The following is a 16,690-nucleotide window of genomic DNA, read 5'->3' on the forward strand; positions in this document are numbered from 1 at the left end:
CAGGGCCTGGGGGCTCCAGGCTCCTTGCCCAGGCTCTCTCAAGAACACGGCCAGGCCAATGCTCAGCACAGAAAACCCCCTTGAGCAGCCCCAGGCTGGCCGTGGGCAGGCTGGGGGCAAACAGCACGGCTGGTGCTCTGCAAGGGCCCTGGGGGAGACGGGAAGGAGCAGCAGAGCAGGGGCTGATCCATCCCCAGTGCGCTGCACAGCCCAGGGCAGCGTCCCAGAGCGTCCTCATGGAGCTGCCAACAACATCCCCCCTCTGCAGCCCTGGCCTCTCCCCCAGCTCACACAGGTGCCGCATCCTTGCAGGCACAGACACGGCAGCGCTGGCTCAGGAGCCCCTGTTTGCATTGCACACAGCAGGCGGGAGCACCCCTGTGCTGCTGCTGTGGGGACAGGAACCTGAGGCAGCACAAATGCCATCAGCCCCTGGGGCCAGGAAGGGCTGGGGGACGCCAGGGAAACCACTCAGCTTTGTCCTGGCCTCTGCACTCAGCCAGAAAGTTTGTTCCCATCACCTGGGACTTTCCTGTCCCACTGCAGACGCTGTTGCTCAGAGCCAGGGCTGCCTGGCAGCCACCCCCAAACTGCCCTGAGCATTTCCTTGGCTTCACCTTTGCTTTCTTTCCTCTTCCCTGGTCCAGATTTCTTCCTCTTGCCCACCCCTGTTCCCTCCCCTGCAAACAGCCCATCCCTGTTTGCCCTTTCCTCTCTGGCCCCACTCCCCATTGCAGTTCCTGACTTGGCACCATGGGAACGTCCCTTGGGGAGCAGGATCATCCCACAAGTGCTGCAGGAATTGTCTGCAGGCTCCTGCAGTGCCTCGTGATGCTCCCTTGCCAGAGGCAGCCCAGGCCAGGGGGGCACATCTGGGCTGCTGTGTCTGCCTGTGGGGCTCCCTGTTCTGGGCAAGGAGGAGGAGCTGCAGAGGCTCTGCAGGACTGACAGGATGGGCTTTGGGGCTGTGAGGAGAAGCTGAGGGACCTGGGCTGCTGCAGCTTCTGAAGAGGAGGCCCAGGGCTCCTCCTGCAACTGCTCCAAGGGTGGTTTCAGACAATCCCAGAATCAGCAACGTTGGAAAAGTCCTTGGAGATCATCAAGTCCAACCTGTGCCCTGACACCGCCTTGTCTCCCCTGAGCCTCCTCTTCTCCAGGATCAACAACCCCAGCTCCCTCAGCTGCTCCTCACAGGACTTGTGCTCCAGACCCCTCAGCAGCCTTGTTGCCCTTCTCTGGACACGCTCCAGCTCCTCCATGTCCTTCCTAAATTGGGGGACCCTGAACTGAACTTGTGTTGCTGCCCAAGCAGTGCCCAGCACAGGGGAAGAATCACTGCCTTGCTCCTGCTGGCCACACCATTCCTGATCCAGGCCAGGAGCCATTGGCCTTCTTGGCCACCTGGGCACACGGCTGGCTCATGTCCAGCCTGCTGTCCATCAGTCCCTGCAGGTCCCTTTCTGCCTGGCTGCTCTCCAGCCCCTCTGTCCCCAGCCTGGAGCACTGCAGGGGTTGTTGTGGCCAAAGTGCAGGACTCGGCACTTGGACTTGTTAAACCTCACCTTGTTGGATTTGGGCCCTGGATCCAGCCTGTCCAGGGCCCTTTAAACCTCTAGCAGATCAAAACTTGCATTCAGTTTGGTTTCATCTGCAAATTTGGCGATGATGGACTTTGGTGATGGTGGATCTCCTCATTCAGATCATATGTTAAGATATTAAACAGGGCTGGGCCAAACACAGATCCATGGCAGACACCATTGGAGACTGGACACCAGCTGGATGCAGCACCATCCCCACCACTCTCTGGGCCCAGCCTCCAGCCAGCTCTTTACCCTGTGGAGGGTGAACATGTCCAAGCTGTGGGCTGTAGGTTTCCAGGGAATTCTGTGACTCATGATTTCAAAGGCTTTGCTGAAGTCCAAGCACACAACATCCACAGCCTTTCCCACATCCACAGCTGGGTCACCTGGTTATAAAAGGAGATCAGGTTGCTCAGGCAGGACCTGACCCTCTTAAATCCACGCTGGCTGGCTCTGACCCCTCGGCCATCCTGTGGGTGCCCTGTGATGGCTCTCAAGGTGATCTGTTCCAGAACCTTGCCGGGCACCGAGGTCAGGCTGACAGGCCTGGAGTTCCCCAGATCCTCCTTCCAGCCCTTCTTGGCCATGGGCTCACACTGGCACCTCCAGTGCTCTGGCACCTCCCTGCTGAGCCAGGACTGATGGGAAATGATGGAGAGCAGCTTGGGGAGCTCATCCACCAGCTCCCTCACCCACCTAGGATGGATTCCATCCCATCCCATACACCTGTGAGCATCTGAGTGGCTCAGCAGGTCCCCAGCTGCTTCCTCCTGGATTACAGGGGCTGTTCTGCTCCGTGTGCCCATCCACCAGCTCAGGAGAACTCTTGTCCTGAGGACAGCCTGTCTATATATTGAAAATTGAGACAAACAAGATGTTAAGTATCTCAGTCTTTTCTTTATCTATAGTTGCTATATTCTCTACTGCATCCAATAAAGAGTAGAGGTTGTAATTCCCCCTCTTTTTGCTATAATTTTTTTTATAAAAACATTTTTATTATTTATCCTGAAGCTGCCAGGTTAAGTGCTAATTGAGCTTTCACCTCTCAGCTTCTGTTTCGGTATAACCTGTTGACATCCTTAAACATTTCCTGCATTGCCAGTCCTTTTTCCCCCTGAGTTCCCACAAAAGTTCCATGGGCAGCCAGGAGAGTCATTTTCCTCACCGGCTCATCTTTTGCCACATTGGGACAGGCTGCTCCTTCCCCCTTAAGATTACTTTCTTGAAATGTGTCCATCCTTCCTGGACCCCTCTGTTTATAAGAGCTGTTTCCCTTAAAAAAATCAGTACCTGATTTGGTACTCCCCAAACCAGCATCTTAAATAGGCCAAAGTCTGCCCTGCCTAATTCCAGTGTGGAAATTTTCTGCTGCCCCTCCTTCTTTCACAGAACATTGAAAACTTGATTATTTCATGGTCACTGTGCCCCAGGCAGCCTCCGACCCCCACATCTGCCACCAGCCCTTCTCTGTTTGTGAGCAGCAGGAGACAGAGCTTTCCTTGGGAGTGGAGTGTTACCAAAAATTTGGTAAAACAGAAAACTCCTTCACACCAGTGCAGCATTAAGAAGCAGCATTCTTTATTCAGCCGGATGCACGGGGGATTGCTCCTCCCAAAGCCGAGCATGCTGAGTGCAGGAAAGTTTCTGTTCATGTTCTGTATTTTGCACACATATTCATTGATTGTCCTGGACTAAACACACATCTGATAATCATTTCCCCAAAATCATTAACATATTTCCCCTCCCCTTTACCCTTTCCTTCTTCTGTCCTGGTGGTCTCTCTGGTGGTCCCTGGTGGTCGTGGACCCCAATGTTCCCGTGGGCCTGGCTGAGCTGGCAGGACACTGAGGCTGGTGAACTTCCAGCTCCCCTTCTCACACAATGGGCATTGTGTGGTTTCCATAGGCCTGGGGTTTTGGAGAACAAGCTCCAGGTGTGAGCTCACCTGGTGGAGAGAATTTATTATCTGGTAACATGAGGTCACAGAGTGGGCTGTGACATCAAAGAGGAGGTGATGTGAGGTCATTGAGCCGCTACAACACCATAGACTTTCTCTGTGACATCACAGAGCAGGCTGTGACATCACAGAGTTGGCTGGAATATCAGAGACCATCTGTGTGAGATTAAAAAATGGGCTGTGACATCCCAGAGGGGCTGTGTGACATCCCAGGGGGGCTCTGTGAGGTCACTGGGTTGGTCACTCCACCCCAGCTCCCCCTCACAGTTTCTCCCAACAAGTCCAATGCTGTTCATGCCCAGCGGGGTCCCTGTCCCCCGCTATCCCCCCTGGTCCACCTGGAGCCACAGCCTCCACCAAAGGATGTTCCACAGGATCCACCCCAGAGCCTGACACGGGGAAAAGAGGCCAGGGCTGTGTGACCAGGACATCAAGGCCGTGGATTATCCAGGTCCCTGTGGCCTGGGTTGGGTTCCCCAGGGCAGGAAAGATGTCTGGCAGCTGGAGCAGGCTTAGGGAAGGGCCTCCAAGGTGGGGCTGGAGCCCTTGGGCTGTGAGCAGAGGCTGAGGGAGCTGGGCTTGTCCAGCCCGGAGCAGGGAAGGCTGAGGGGCTCCTCATCCCAGCCTGGCAGTGCCAGCGAGGAGGGGATGGAGAACACAGAGCCAGGCTCTTCACCGGGGGCCTGGTGGGAGACAAAAGCCAATGGGTGGAAGGGGAAAGAGGGGAGATCAGTCAGGCCAGGAGGAGATGAAATGAGTCAGGCTGGTTTCAGCATTTCCTCAACACCAAAAGCAGCCTGACCTCCCTTCTCCATCCACCACTGACAGCTTTGCAAATCAGGAATTGTTTGAGCTGTTTTTCCCCCACTCCAGGAGGACCATCCTGATACAAGAACTTAATTGTGTTTATATCTATCACAGAACGACATTTCCATACTAAATTCCATTTTAGTATGGAAATCCATGTGGTTTCATAATAAAATCCATTTTAGTATGGAAATCACTTGTGGATGCTGGAGTCATCAGACGCTGCTGGGACGTTGCACATAGCTCAGGGAAGAGCGTGATTGTTATTAAATTGTGTCCTGTTCAACTGTGGTCTGTTGGCCATGAAGAGAAACTTTCTGTGCCTCTGAGTCTCACCAGTTCCTGACCCCCAAAGGACACAAACCTGATGACTTGTGGTTCCCACTCCAGTGCTGGCACTTGGAGCTCCCTCCATCCCCAGAGCAGAGCTGCCTTGTCCCAGAGAGTCCCTGGCAATGCAGGGATGAAGGAAACAGGACAGGCTGTGGGGATCAGGGGCAGGGCACGGCCAGGGATTTGGGGTGGTTGTGAGCCCAGGGCAGGACCTGGCCCTTGGCCTTGGTGAACCTCATCCCATTGTCCTGGGCCCATGGCTCCAGCCTGTCCAGATCCCTCTGCAGAGCTTCCTGCCCTCCAGCACAGCCACACTCCCACCCAGCCTGGGCTCGCCTGGAACTGCCTGAGGGTGCCCTCGATGGCCTCATCCAGATCAGCAATAGAGATTTCACTGACCTGGCCCCAATCCTGAGCCCTGGGGACGGCCCTGGATGTGACTCCATTCCTCAGCTGCTCTGAGTGCCAGGGCTTGGATGAGGGAAATGGTGGGGAGGGGGTAGGGACAAAGTCTGATTGATTGTCAGCCATGAAGGGTCTTGATTTTCATATCTCTTCAGACTGCATTAGAAGTTGTTGGGGGTCAATATCAACTGGGCCTTGCTGATATCAATCTCTAAATATGAAAAAACAGGAAAAGAACACAGGGCAAACAGTTATTCCTGCATAGTGTTCAAAACAGTATATTCACTTTGAATACACTTCTTAAATCTGGCTAACTAACCACAGAAGAATTGAAAACTTCAGTTATTCCCAGCAGCATTTCTTGTTTGGGAGTTTTGAACAAATGTTTATGAGCTCTTCTTACTGAATTCCTGAAGTGAAGAGCTCAAGAAAGAAGAGGCCTCTGGAGTAGGAAAATTCATCAGCAACCTCCAAGGGGCTGAGGATCCATCCCCATCAGAGCAGCCATGAGCAGAAATGGGCAGAGCTTTGTGGCTGCCCCAGCTCTGGGATGGACCCTGGGCCTGGAGCAGGAGCAGCTCTGGAGGGCCCCAAGGCTGGGGCTCTTGTGCTGGCCTGGGCAGATGGGATGGCAGCAGGGGCTGCAGAGCTCTCAGCAGCTGAGGCCGAGGGGAGCAGGGCAGCCAGGGAGCCTCCTTGTGCCTTGGGCAAGCCCCTTCCCCCATGGCTGGGGCTGAGTCCTGGCTGAGCTGCAGCTGCTGCTGTGCCCTTGGCAGGGGCTGAGGCCGTGGGGCCAGTGGCCAGAGCAGCCTGGCCTGAGCAGAGCTGTGGGGCCAGAGGCGGCTGGGCTGTGCTGGGGAGAGGCCCTTGGTGCTGCACAGAGCTCAGGGCAGCTGGCAGAGCTTGCAGGGAGCTGGGCTGGGCTCCGAGAGCCTGGCCCAGAAACCATCAGTGTCCATCTCAGCCTGGCTGAGCGTGCAGGGGCAGGACTCAGCCCAGGCCTTGTGGGGCAGGGCCAGCGCCTGTGCAAGGCATTGAAAACAGGCAAGTGGCCGAGAGAGGAGGCTGCTCTGTGCCCTTGGGGGCATGGACACAGCAGGGAGGGGGCCCAGGACATTTGTCAGCACCAGCCTCTGTCCCCAGCCCTTGGCAGCCCTGGCTGCTGAGCCCAGCTTTGGCCTGGGCTGAGTTTGGCTGTGGCCCAGCTCCATCCTGCTGCGGGGCTCAGGGCCTGTTCCCGGCCATGGCCAGCCCTGGCCGGCCTCTCTGCTGGCCCAGAGGCCGGCAGAGCCCGGGGCAGGGCTGTCTGTGCAGCCCCACAGGTGCCACGGGCTGGGCAGGAGCTGGCAGAGGCTGCCCAGCAGGGAGGCCATGGGGCACAGAGCCCCAAGGCTGCCGTGGGCACCACGGCACAGGGGCCGTTCCCAGCCGCAATGCTCCTGTCCTGGGCTGGGCCTGCACAGGGGCTGTGGCACCATGGCTGGGCCAGCACAGGGCCACCAAGGGGCCACGCAGCCGCTGCCGGGGCTGGCAGCAAGGCCGGGCACAGACAAGGAATTGCTGAGCGTGGCCTGCGCTGCCCAGGGCTGACTGTGCCAAAGGCAGAGCTCAGCTGCCCTTGGGGGCTGCAGGAACACTCAGGAGCCCAAAGAGCCTCCATGGCTGTGCTGGAGACCAAGGCTGGAGCAGGGAAATGCAGGGCTGCTGCGCCATGGGGAGGGCATGGAATTCCAGCACACACCTCAGCTCTCGGATGATCCCGGCACCGTGCTGGGCCCTGTTTCAGCCTGGAGCAGAGCAGATGTTGATGGCACAGGAGGCCTGCGGGGCTGGCAGGGACCTGCAGCTTGCAAGGTGCTCTGCTCTCCCTCAGCTCCTCTCTGAGAGATCCAATCCCAGCTGGGCACCTCAGGGCACAAGTGGCACTGCCTGTTCATGGGCACACAGCTGATGCCTGCCTGGAAAGGGGCACAGGTTTTAATACCTGTACATTTCATATTATACAAGCACATTTTATTATCTGGGTCACTTGAGTACTTTTAAGAAACAGCAAAAGTTTTCCTCCAGGAACAGGAATTTCTTGGAGGTGTATTGATGACAGGAGGAGAAATACTGATCCTGCCTTCTACTTGTGTCACCAATATCCTGTTTATTATTTCCTCTCCCTCTTCCTTCAGCTGTTTCCAGCTCTCCTGTTGAAATGGCCATGACTAAGGGCATCTCTTCACTAGACCAGGTGCATCTATGTACTTCCCTTTGCTCCCAGATTTCCTCCTCCAGATGCTTTCTGCTCATTCAAGTGCCTCTCAATTGACTGGCTTCATGCTTTGAGCTTCAGGGAGTTGTCCAGTCTTTCTGAAGTTCAAATAAATATCACATTAGACAACATCCTATTTGTGTTTCTATCTATTACAGAATTACCTTTTCTTATGTCTCTGTCTAAAACTGTTCCTGTACAGAAATCCCTTGGGTGAGGGGGACATGTCAGATGCTGCTGGGACATCCCAGAGAGCTGAGGGAAGAGCTGGGATGGTTATTAAACTGTTCAAATGTTCAACTTGTGTTTGTTGGCAAGAAACCTTTCTGTGCCTCTGAGTGTCACCAGGCCCTGGGCCCAAAGGACACAAACCTGATGAGTTGTGGTTCCCACTGCAGGGGCACTTGGACCTTGGCTCTGCACAGGAGAGCTCTTCATCCACTTTCCCTCTTTTCCTCCCTCTGGCCATGGAGGGAGCTCCTGACTTCAGCCTGTGACTGGTGTGTGCAAAGAGCAAATCTGGGCAGAATCGGGGCAGGGAGGGTTTGGGGGGACCTTGGGATCTGTGCTGGGCACAGAAGGTGTTTTCCATTGCTCTGAGACTGTCTGCTGTGCAAAGTGGATTTAATAGCCAGCAGAGGAATGACTTTTGCATTGGATGGAGCTGTGCCTTCCCTTGGCTTTGTTGGCTGACAAGAAATGAACATCCCTCTGTGTCTCGGGCAGCTCCTTCTCCAGGGAAAGCAGGTGGGAGTTGGAGCCAAGGAGCTGAAAGCTGCAGGTGCAGCCTGGGCAGGAGGGAGCTCAGATTTGCACAAGGCTGCTCTGAGTGCCAGGGCTTGGATGGGGGAAATGGTGGGGTGGGGGTAGGGACAGAGTCTGATTGATTGTCAGCCATGAAGGGTCTTGATTTTCCTATCTATTCCAACTGCATGAGGAGGTTCTTGGATTTAGAGTCAATTTGAGATTGCACATATTAATGTATAAACAGGAAAAAAAAAATCTATACAGCACCTGAAAAAACATTTTCTCCCTATCTGTAAATTTAATACATTCACTATGAATACAGTTCTAAAATCTGCCTAATTAACCACAAAAGATTTCAAAACGTAAATAAAATTATTCCCAGAGGCTTGGCTTGTTAAGGTGTTCTGAACATTAATGACCCCTGGGGCACTGAATTCCTGAACTGAAGAGCTGAAGGCTGAAGAAGCCTCTGGAGCAGTAAAATTCAGCAGCAGCCTCCAAGGTGCTGAGGATGTCAGCAGCCCCCACTGAGACCATCCCTGCCCAGAGACCGTGGGGGAATGGGCAGACAAGGAGAGCGTCCCTGGGGCTGGGGCAGCAGAACTCAGAGGCAGCAGCGGCTCCAGCTGGGAAATGGAGTGTGGGATGGGGCTGTGAAAGCCCTGCCTGGGCTGTGCCAAGCAGGACACACAAGCCCTGACCCCCATCCCCCAAACAATTCTCTCAAGGAGACATTTAAAAGGAATTGCAATTGTTTGTGTGCTCTGAGTTGGATGCACTGGAGAAACACCAACAAGGGATTCTCAGGAGCTCAAAACAACAAAGCAGCCTTTACTGGGAACTTTAGAAAATCAGAGAAACGTCCTGGCTTGTAAGATAAGCATATATTCTATTTGCCATCTGTTGGGCAGTTTTCTTATCTTTTCCAAGAACAATGTCTCCCTCCGGGGAGATATCTTTTGTTAACAGGCCATTGAATGGCTCACTGCTTGACTGAGAAAGTTACATCATCCCACTGTAAGATCCTCCACCCAGAGGAAGGAGCCAAGCATCCCTACCTGCATAGAAGCAGCATTTCGTGAGACAGCAACTCAACCTCTTCACCGGATTCCCAGAGGGAGACCAGGCCCATCTAATCTATCACCAGACCTTCAGAGAAAACTACACCCTTCTACTGGATCATCGCGTCAACAGCATTTCATCTGCCACTCCAGGAGCAGGAGGAGCAGCCACCATTTAACTGGACTATCACGGACACCCTGACTCCTCAGGGTGTCAGGTTTCTGACTCTATCAGTAGTTTTGTTTGTACTAATTACATTTTTCAATATTTAGTTTTTTTCCTGGTAAAGAACTTTTATTCCCATTCCCATATCTTTGCCTGAGAGACTTTTTATTTTGAAATTGTGGTAATATGGAGGGAGGGGGTTTACTTTTTCCATTTCATTGGAGGCCCTTGCCTTCCTTCACAGACTCCTGTCTTTTCAAACAAAGACAAGAAACTTTGGCAAAAGGTTTAATATGACATTCAATGAAAAAAAAAACATTTCTCAGGGCATTACCTTGGCCTGTTCAACTTCACAAATTCTAAGGCTATTCAGTTTTAAGTTAATCAACATTTGCAAGAAGACAGAAATAGAGCAAGACACAGAAAGAGAGAAAGACAAAAAAGATACAGAGAAGCACACACACAACTACCAACTCCTGGATTCCCGTGGTGTTCAGATGGAAAATCCAAGAGGATGTAGGGTCAAGATGTGTGCTTGTCTTGTGCTCAGCCTTAAATACCCATTGTTGTTCCTGGGCCCTTCCCCCAGGTGGGACTTGGGGTCATTTGGTCACTCAGGAGCTGGGCTGGGGCTCCAGAGGTGGCTGTGGAGCATTGCCTGTGCTGTGCCAGGGACTGGCAGCCACTGCTGGGCTGGGATAGAGGCTCTGGGGGGATTGGGGTTCCAGGGCAGGGCAGGGCTGGGGTTCCAGGGCAGGGCAAGGCTGGACCTGCCCCTTCCTCCCCCACACAGGAAATGTTTCCAGCCAACAATCTCCTCCAGTCTGTCACAACAGGCAATGTTGGAGATGAAATCCCGATTGTGGCCATGGGTGCCTGCCCGAGAAGGACAGTTCTTTTCCAGAGGAAGGAAAGCCTCAGTTATTGGCCAATTTCTGGTCTGATTGTCTGGATTTTGTTTGGTTTTGTTGTTGCTTTGTTTCCTTGATGTGACTGAAGTGTCCAGTCAGGAGCAGAGTGACTCTTGCCAAGGAACTTTGCCATGCTGTCGCTTAATATTAAATCTGGGTTTTGCTGCTCCCTTGCCGGGGATTTTTTCAGCGCTCTCAAGCCCTCGTTGGTAACAGGGTGAAGGAGCCCTGGCCCAGGCTCTGGCCCTGGGGGACACGGGGACGCTGCCGGGGGGTCCCTGTCCCCCTGTCCCACCCCCCAGGGCCCCGTCCCCCGTCCCCGTGTCAGGCTCTGGGGTCGATCTCGTGGAACATCCTCTGGGGGAGGCTGCGGCGCCGGGGGCGGGGGGACCCGGGGGGACAGGGGACCTCGCTGTGCACGAGCAGCGTTGGACTTCTCTGGGGGAACTGTGAGGGGGGGCTGGGGTGGAGTGACCTCCCCAGTGACCTCACACAGCCCCTGTGATGTCACACAGCCCCTGTGATGTCACACTGCCACCTGTGATTTCATACAGCCCATTGTGATGTCACACAGCCATCACTGTGATGTCACATAGCCATCTCTGTGATGTCACACAGCCAACTCTGTGATGTCATACTGCCCCTGTGATGTCACACTGCCCTTGTGACATCACACAGCTAGCTCTGTGATGTCACACTGCCCCATGATGTCACACTGTCCCTGTGATGTCACAGAGCCATCTCTGTGATGTCACACAGCCATCTCTGTGACATCACACAGCCCACTCTGTGATGTCATACTGCCCCTATTATGTCACACTGCCCTTGTGATGTCACACAGCTATCTCTGTGATGTCACACTGCCCCTATGATGTCACACTGTCACTGTGACGTCACACAGCCTGTGTGATGTCACAGTGCGCCTATGATGTCACACTGCCCCTGTGATGTCACAGAACCATGTCTGTGATGTCACAGCACCAGCTCTATGATGTCACCCTGTGATGCCATACGGCAGTGCTGTGATGTCACAGAAGACTGTGATGTCACAAAGTCACCCTGTGATGTCACAGCCTGCTCTATGATGTTACACAGCCACCTGGTGATGTCACAACCCACTCTCTGATGCCACAGAGCCACCCTCTGTGATGGCAGAGTCTGCTCTATGGCCTCACACCCTACTCTGTGACATCACAGCCAGCTCTGTGATGTCACAACCCCCTCAGTGATGTCACAAAACCCTCAAGAACTCAATTACATTGAAACAGTGAAGTTTCTTGTACTTTGAAGAGATCCCTGCCAGGGACACAACTGAGAAAGTGTGGAAGGAAAGCCCAGAGCCCCAGTGCTTCAGGGCAGGTGAGAAGCAGCCCTCGACATGCCAAGGTGGTCAGGTGGTCCCCAAGAGGCCCAGCCAGCCAGGCCTGGTCCGTGTTCCCCTGGTTTGGTGGTGATGCCTTGAGAGGCCACCTAGAACAGAGCTAGACAGTGCTAAAGGAATAAAGCAGGTGTTTATTAAAAGGCCTTCAAGGGATACACCTGGGGCAGTACAAGAGCCTGGCCCTGGCTCCATCCTAGATGGAGTCCAGGTCACGAGTTTTCCCTGGGGCAAACAGGGAGATTTGGTCTGGCAGCATGTGTAAAACAATCTCCTGTAATATCTACTTGTTCTCACACAGAGCACTTGGCTGCAGGGACACATTCCCATCGTTCCTGCCCAGGTTTCAGGATTCCAACAGTGCTGTCTTTCCCCAGAGCTGTTCCTTCAGCTGCCTCGGGAGGGCCTTTTGGCCTCTGGACCCACACTCTGGCTCCTTTATTAGCACTGTTGGGTCCAAACCCTTTATCTCCACCAACAGCAGTGATTTGAGGTGCATCTCCTTTTTTCCCAATTGTTTAAAAAACTGACAATATCAATAATTGTGCTACCCTGTCATGGGGTTGAATAATCCAATCTTGTTCACTGTTGTTTAACACAATTCCTTCAATTTCTCCTTGATAATCTGCATCAGTTCCTCCTCCCATGGCATGAGCACTTTGCAAGGCCAAGCTCCAGTGAGCAGTTATCAAACCAAAGTGTCCTGGAGGAATCTGGATTCCTGTTCCTGTGTTGTTAACTCTCATTTGCTTCTGATTTATCCTAACTAATTCCAGTGCATGAAGGTCCAGCCCTGCAGCCTCTGGGCTGGCCCTGCCAGGGCCATCACAGCCAGAACAATTTCCCAGGCAGTCCAAGTCTCACTGTCCATGGCTGTATTTGCAAATTGGGAGCAGCCGTGCACAGCCAGGGGGTTTCCATTTCCCCAGGGGGCCATTGCTAAGGGCATGGAGCACATCTGGGAGATGGCTTCTCCATGGGGACAGGTTCCCATCTCCTCATTCTTTTAACTGCTCTTTTAACAACCCCTTCACCCGTTCAACCAATCCTGCAGCTTGTGGATTGCCTGGGACATGAAAAACCCAGCAGCCTTAATCACTTTATTTCTTGCATAACAGACAAAGCATCCTGCACCACAGTATCAGCAAATCCTATAAAAATAGCCAATTTCATCCCTTCCTCCTTTATTCATTGTACGCAATTCACAAAGTTTACCACTGACATTTGGGTCTTGGCCAGTCCTTTTCTGTAGGGTATTCAGTGTCACAGTGAGCAGCCAAAGCTGACATATTAGCATTGTCAGCATTATTTCACATTATCAAATTTTAATTATACAGATATAAATATAGATTATTCGGTTATATTATATAAAACTATTATTATTATTATTATTATATCACTTGCACAAATGAACTTGAGCTCAAGATTAAAAGCTTTCTTCTGTCGCTCCATGTGGGGATGTTCCAACGACAATTTTTCCTTCTGTTGGTGCTGTTTCCAATGTGTTGTTAACAAAATTCACCCTCATCTTCCCAAACCCACAAGTTCTTTCCCTTTTCCCATATGCAATTTTTGGATGCATTTTAAGACATCCAGGGGTTCAGCCTCTTTTAACCGACTGCCCCACTGCTCACACGGTGCTCCCACCTCAGCCCACTCCAGGGCCAGGGAACTCCAGGGAAGGGCTTCCCACCTGGGAATTTCTGATGGGACTGATTCCTCACATTTACATTTAAAAAGCGACATTTTGTGATGATATGGCCAGACTGTGCCAGTTTTGTTTCACCAGTGGGCAGGGTCAGCACCAGAGACACAGACACCAACTGAAGGAATCAGTGTCATTGACTGTAGCTCAAAGCAGCAAAGAATCACAAAAGGAGCAGCTCAGCAATGCACCCAACCATCACCACCAAAGATTGCAGCAGTGATTGAGAAAGATCCAGCCCCAGTTACCCTCAGGCTTTACCATCCCCCAGATCCACACAGCAGCTGGGGAAGCTGTCACAGCCAAGGGCTGCAGAGCCACTCCTGGACACTGGCAATTCCTGCAGGTGCCTCCAGCCACAGGTGAGGCTCCAGCCCCGCTGTGAGAGGGCCCAGCTCTGACAGTGCTGAATGAACAAACTGACAGCACTTCTGGTGCGGGAACATCTGCTTTCATCCTCCTCTTGGCTTCCTCCCAAAGCCTGGCCAGGGCCCCAGGAGGAACCAAGGGAGGTGACTTTGACCATTCAGCCCCAAACAAGGCCAGATGTCGGATTTCATGGCCTTGTCAGGCTTCTAAACACAGAAAGGTCAATACATGTTTCACTAATGAGTGGATACATCTATCACAGTGCTAATGACCATGCATATTTCATTAATGAGCAGATCCAAAGATAACCTTTGGTTGGAAGGTTCATCCAGAGGCCACCCTTGGCTCAGGGCCTGTTGTTCAGGCCTCACTCAGGGCTGTTGTCCAGGCCTTGGCACTTCAGGGACGTGGTTTAGTGCTGGGCTCGACACTGCTGGGTGACCAGCTGGACTGGATGAGCTCAGAGGCCTTTCCCAACAGAAAGGATTCTGTGATTCCATGATTCCATCTGCTGCATTCAGCCAGGTCCATCTTAGCAGCATTCATTTGCTCAGAAAGTCTCCTCTGGCCCAGCTCTTGTGGCCTGAGGCTTCAGCTCCTTCAGCTCCTGGTGCTCAGCTGCTCGTGCTGAACGAGACACTCGGAGAGAAGAACACAGTCCATCCAATTCCTTCTGGCACACGGAGAGGGGAGGCTGTGGAAACAGGAGCAGTGTTTGCTGTGGCCTCCTCTCTGCCCTTCACGCCTTTCAGCGCTTTGAACCAGCCAAGAGCTTTCTCCAAGAGTGCAATGGAGCAGCTGTTCCTGCTCCCGGGTCTGGCTCTCTCCAGTCTCTGACCTTGCCTGCTTTTGTCCCTCTTGCTGTGCCCTCTGCTCCCCCAGGGCTCGGTGGCTGCTGCCCAGGACTGTGGGACTGGCACAGATCCCGTGGTCGAGACCCTCCTTTCTCTGCCCTTGGAGCTGCCTGGGCACAGCAGCCTTTTCCATCTGGAAGCTGCCCATGGACAGGGAGTCCCCAGCTGCGTTCCTTGCACAACCTCCAGGAGCCCAGGGCTGCCATCTCAATCCCTGCTGGCCCTGGGGGCTCCCAGGTGGGCACAAGGGGGGCAGCAGAGCCAGCAGGGAGCCTGCGAGTCTCTTCCAGCCCTGTCTGCTCCGAGTTTGGGCCTTGGAGCCTCAGGTGGCCAAAGGCAGCTGCTGCTGGTCCCTCTGTGTGCCCGTGTTCAGCAGTGCTGCTCCATCAGTCTGTGCCCAGCAACGGGGAAAAGCCTCAGCCCTGCAGGGCCAGGAGCTGCCGGGCTCTGCCTGAGCAGCTCAGCCAGAGGGAAGGGAGCTGCTCCCCACGGGAACCAGGAGCAAAGGGCTGGAGCACCTCGTTCTGGGGCACAGCCCAAATTCTGTGAGGGAGTAACAGAGTTATTAACGTGCACGGGTGTGTCAGCACTGCAGGTGCTCTGCCTGCAAACACATGGCTCGAGATGTGCAAAATAGTTCTGCAACTCTTGGCTGGATCAGGATGTCAGCAGTGCTGAACTCCAGCTTAGTCCAAAGCAAACACTTTACACCTCTGCTCGTATCTGCTAGATTTTTTACATCAGGGTATCCAGAGAAAAGTAAACAGAGGAGTAAATATTTTCACTGTTGATCAGAAATGTATCTCATTTTGCTGTACATTTCTTTTTCAGGATGTGTTATCTGCTTAAAAACAAAATAAAAAAGAAAGGAAAAAACGAGAAAAATATGAAAGATAAAAACAGGAAACAAATTTGTAGTGAAAATCTTCTGTAACTTTGGATGAAGAGGTAACTGATCTTTTTAAAAGGAGAACTCATTTACTTTGTGCATGTTCTGATGGCCTGGATCCATCTTACAGACTGACCTCAGCATTTGTTTTTTTTAAAGATTTTTGATTTTGGTTTCTATATTAAGATTTTTTTTTAAATTGGAGTTGAAGCAATAGGAGGATGAGAAATAGATTGTGCATGACTGTGTCTCCAGGTCAAAAATATTGCAGTTTGGACCTAAAGTCCAAACTTGGACCTAAAGTATTGAAAATGAAACTTAGAAATCCCAGTGCACTGTGTGACAGCAGCTTTTCCTGTAGGATGTGCAGCATCACAAAGACTTCATCAGTGGGGTTGGGGGTGTTTGGAGCTTTGTCCTGTGCCACTCTGGGATGTCATGAACCAGGACTTCACCTGCCACCAGCCCAGCTCACCCTCTGCCACCGCAGCTCCTTGGACCTTGTGTCCCCAGAGCAGGCACAAAGTGTTTCTGCTGCTCCGCCTTTGCACAAATCCACAGAGAGCTGGGATTTTTCCAAGTCTCGTGTCTCCACTAGGCCATATTCCCAAAGAACCAGCAGCACATCCTGATGAATAGAGTGAGTTATGTGGATGGTTGTCAGCTCCACTGCCTGCCTAGAAATCCTGAAACTGCTTCTAAATGCTGCTCCTTCAGCTCCTGGACACCTTCTCACACAGAGCTGGGGAAAAAATCCCCTGGCCAGCAGCTAAAAGATGAGTTATGCCAAAGTTGGAGCTCTGTGGGAAATCTTTCTCCCGCCCTGTCCTTTTAATGTATCTGTGCATGGGGGTGTGCATGGATGTGTCTTGTATGCAAAGGAAGGAGCGTGCAAGCAACGTGACTGACACTGTCACTGTCCATGCTATTCCATACCCATGGGTACAGAGACATTCTGGAAACCCTGGCACAGACAGGGCCTTCTGTCCATGGGTACAGAGACATCCAAGAGCCCCTGGCACAGACAGGGCCTTCTGTCCATGGGTACAGAGACATCCAAGAGCCCCTGGCACACACAGAGCCTTCTGTCCATGGGTACAGAGACATCCAAGAGCCCCTGGCACAGACAGGGCCTTCTGTCCATGGGTACAGAGACATCCAAGAGCCCCTGGCACACACAGAGCCTTCTGTCCATGGGTACAAAGACATCCAAGAGCCCCTGGCACACACAGAGCCTTCTGTCCATGGGTACAGAGACATCCAAGAGCCCC

At 52.8% G+C, this 16,690-nt stretch overlaps 2 pseudogenes; one reads left to right on the forward strand and one right to left on the reverse strand.

The window, feature by feature from the left end:
* LOC128820667 (uncharacterized) overlaps positions 1–16,690 on the forward strand; it is a 2,212,279-nt pseudogene that overhangs the window by 1,926,607 nt on the left and 268,982 nt on the right.
* The window catches only part of LOC128820669 (uncharacterized), a 1,091,286-nt pseudogene that overhangs the window by 926,207 nt on the left and 148,389 nt on the right, over positions 1–16,690 (reverse strand).

Source organism: Vidua macroura, chromosome 30, assembly GCF_024509145.1.
Source record: "Vidua macroura isolate BioBank_ID:100142 chromosome 30, ASM2450914v1, whole genome shotgun sequence".
Lineage (NCBI taxonomy): Eukaryota > Metazoa > Chordata > Aves > Passeriformes > Viduidae > Vidua > Vidua macroura.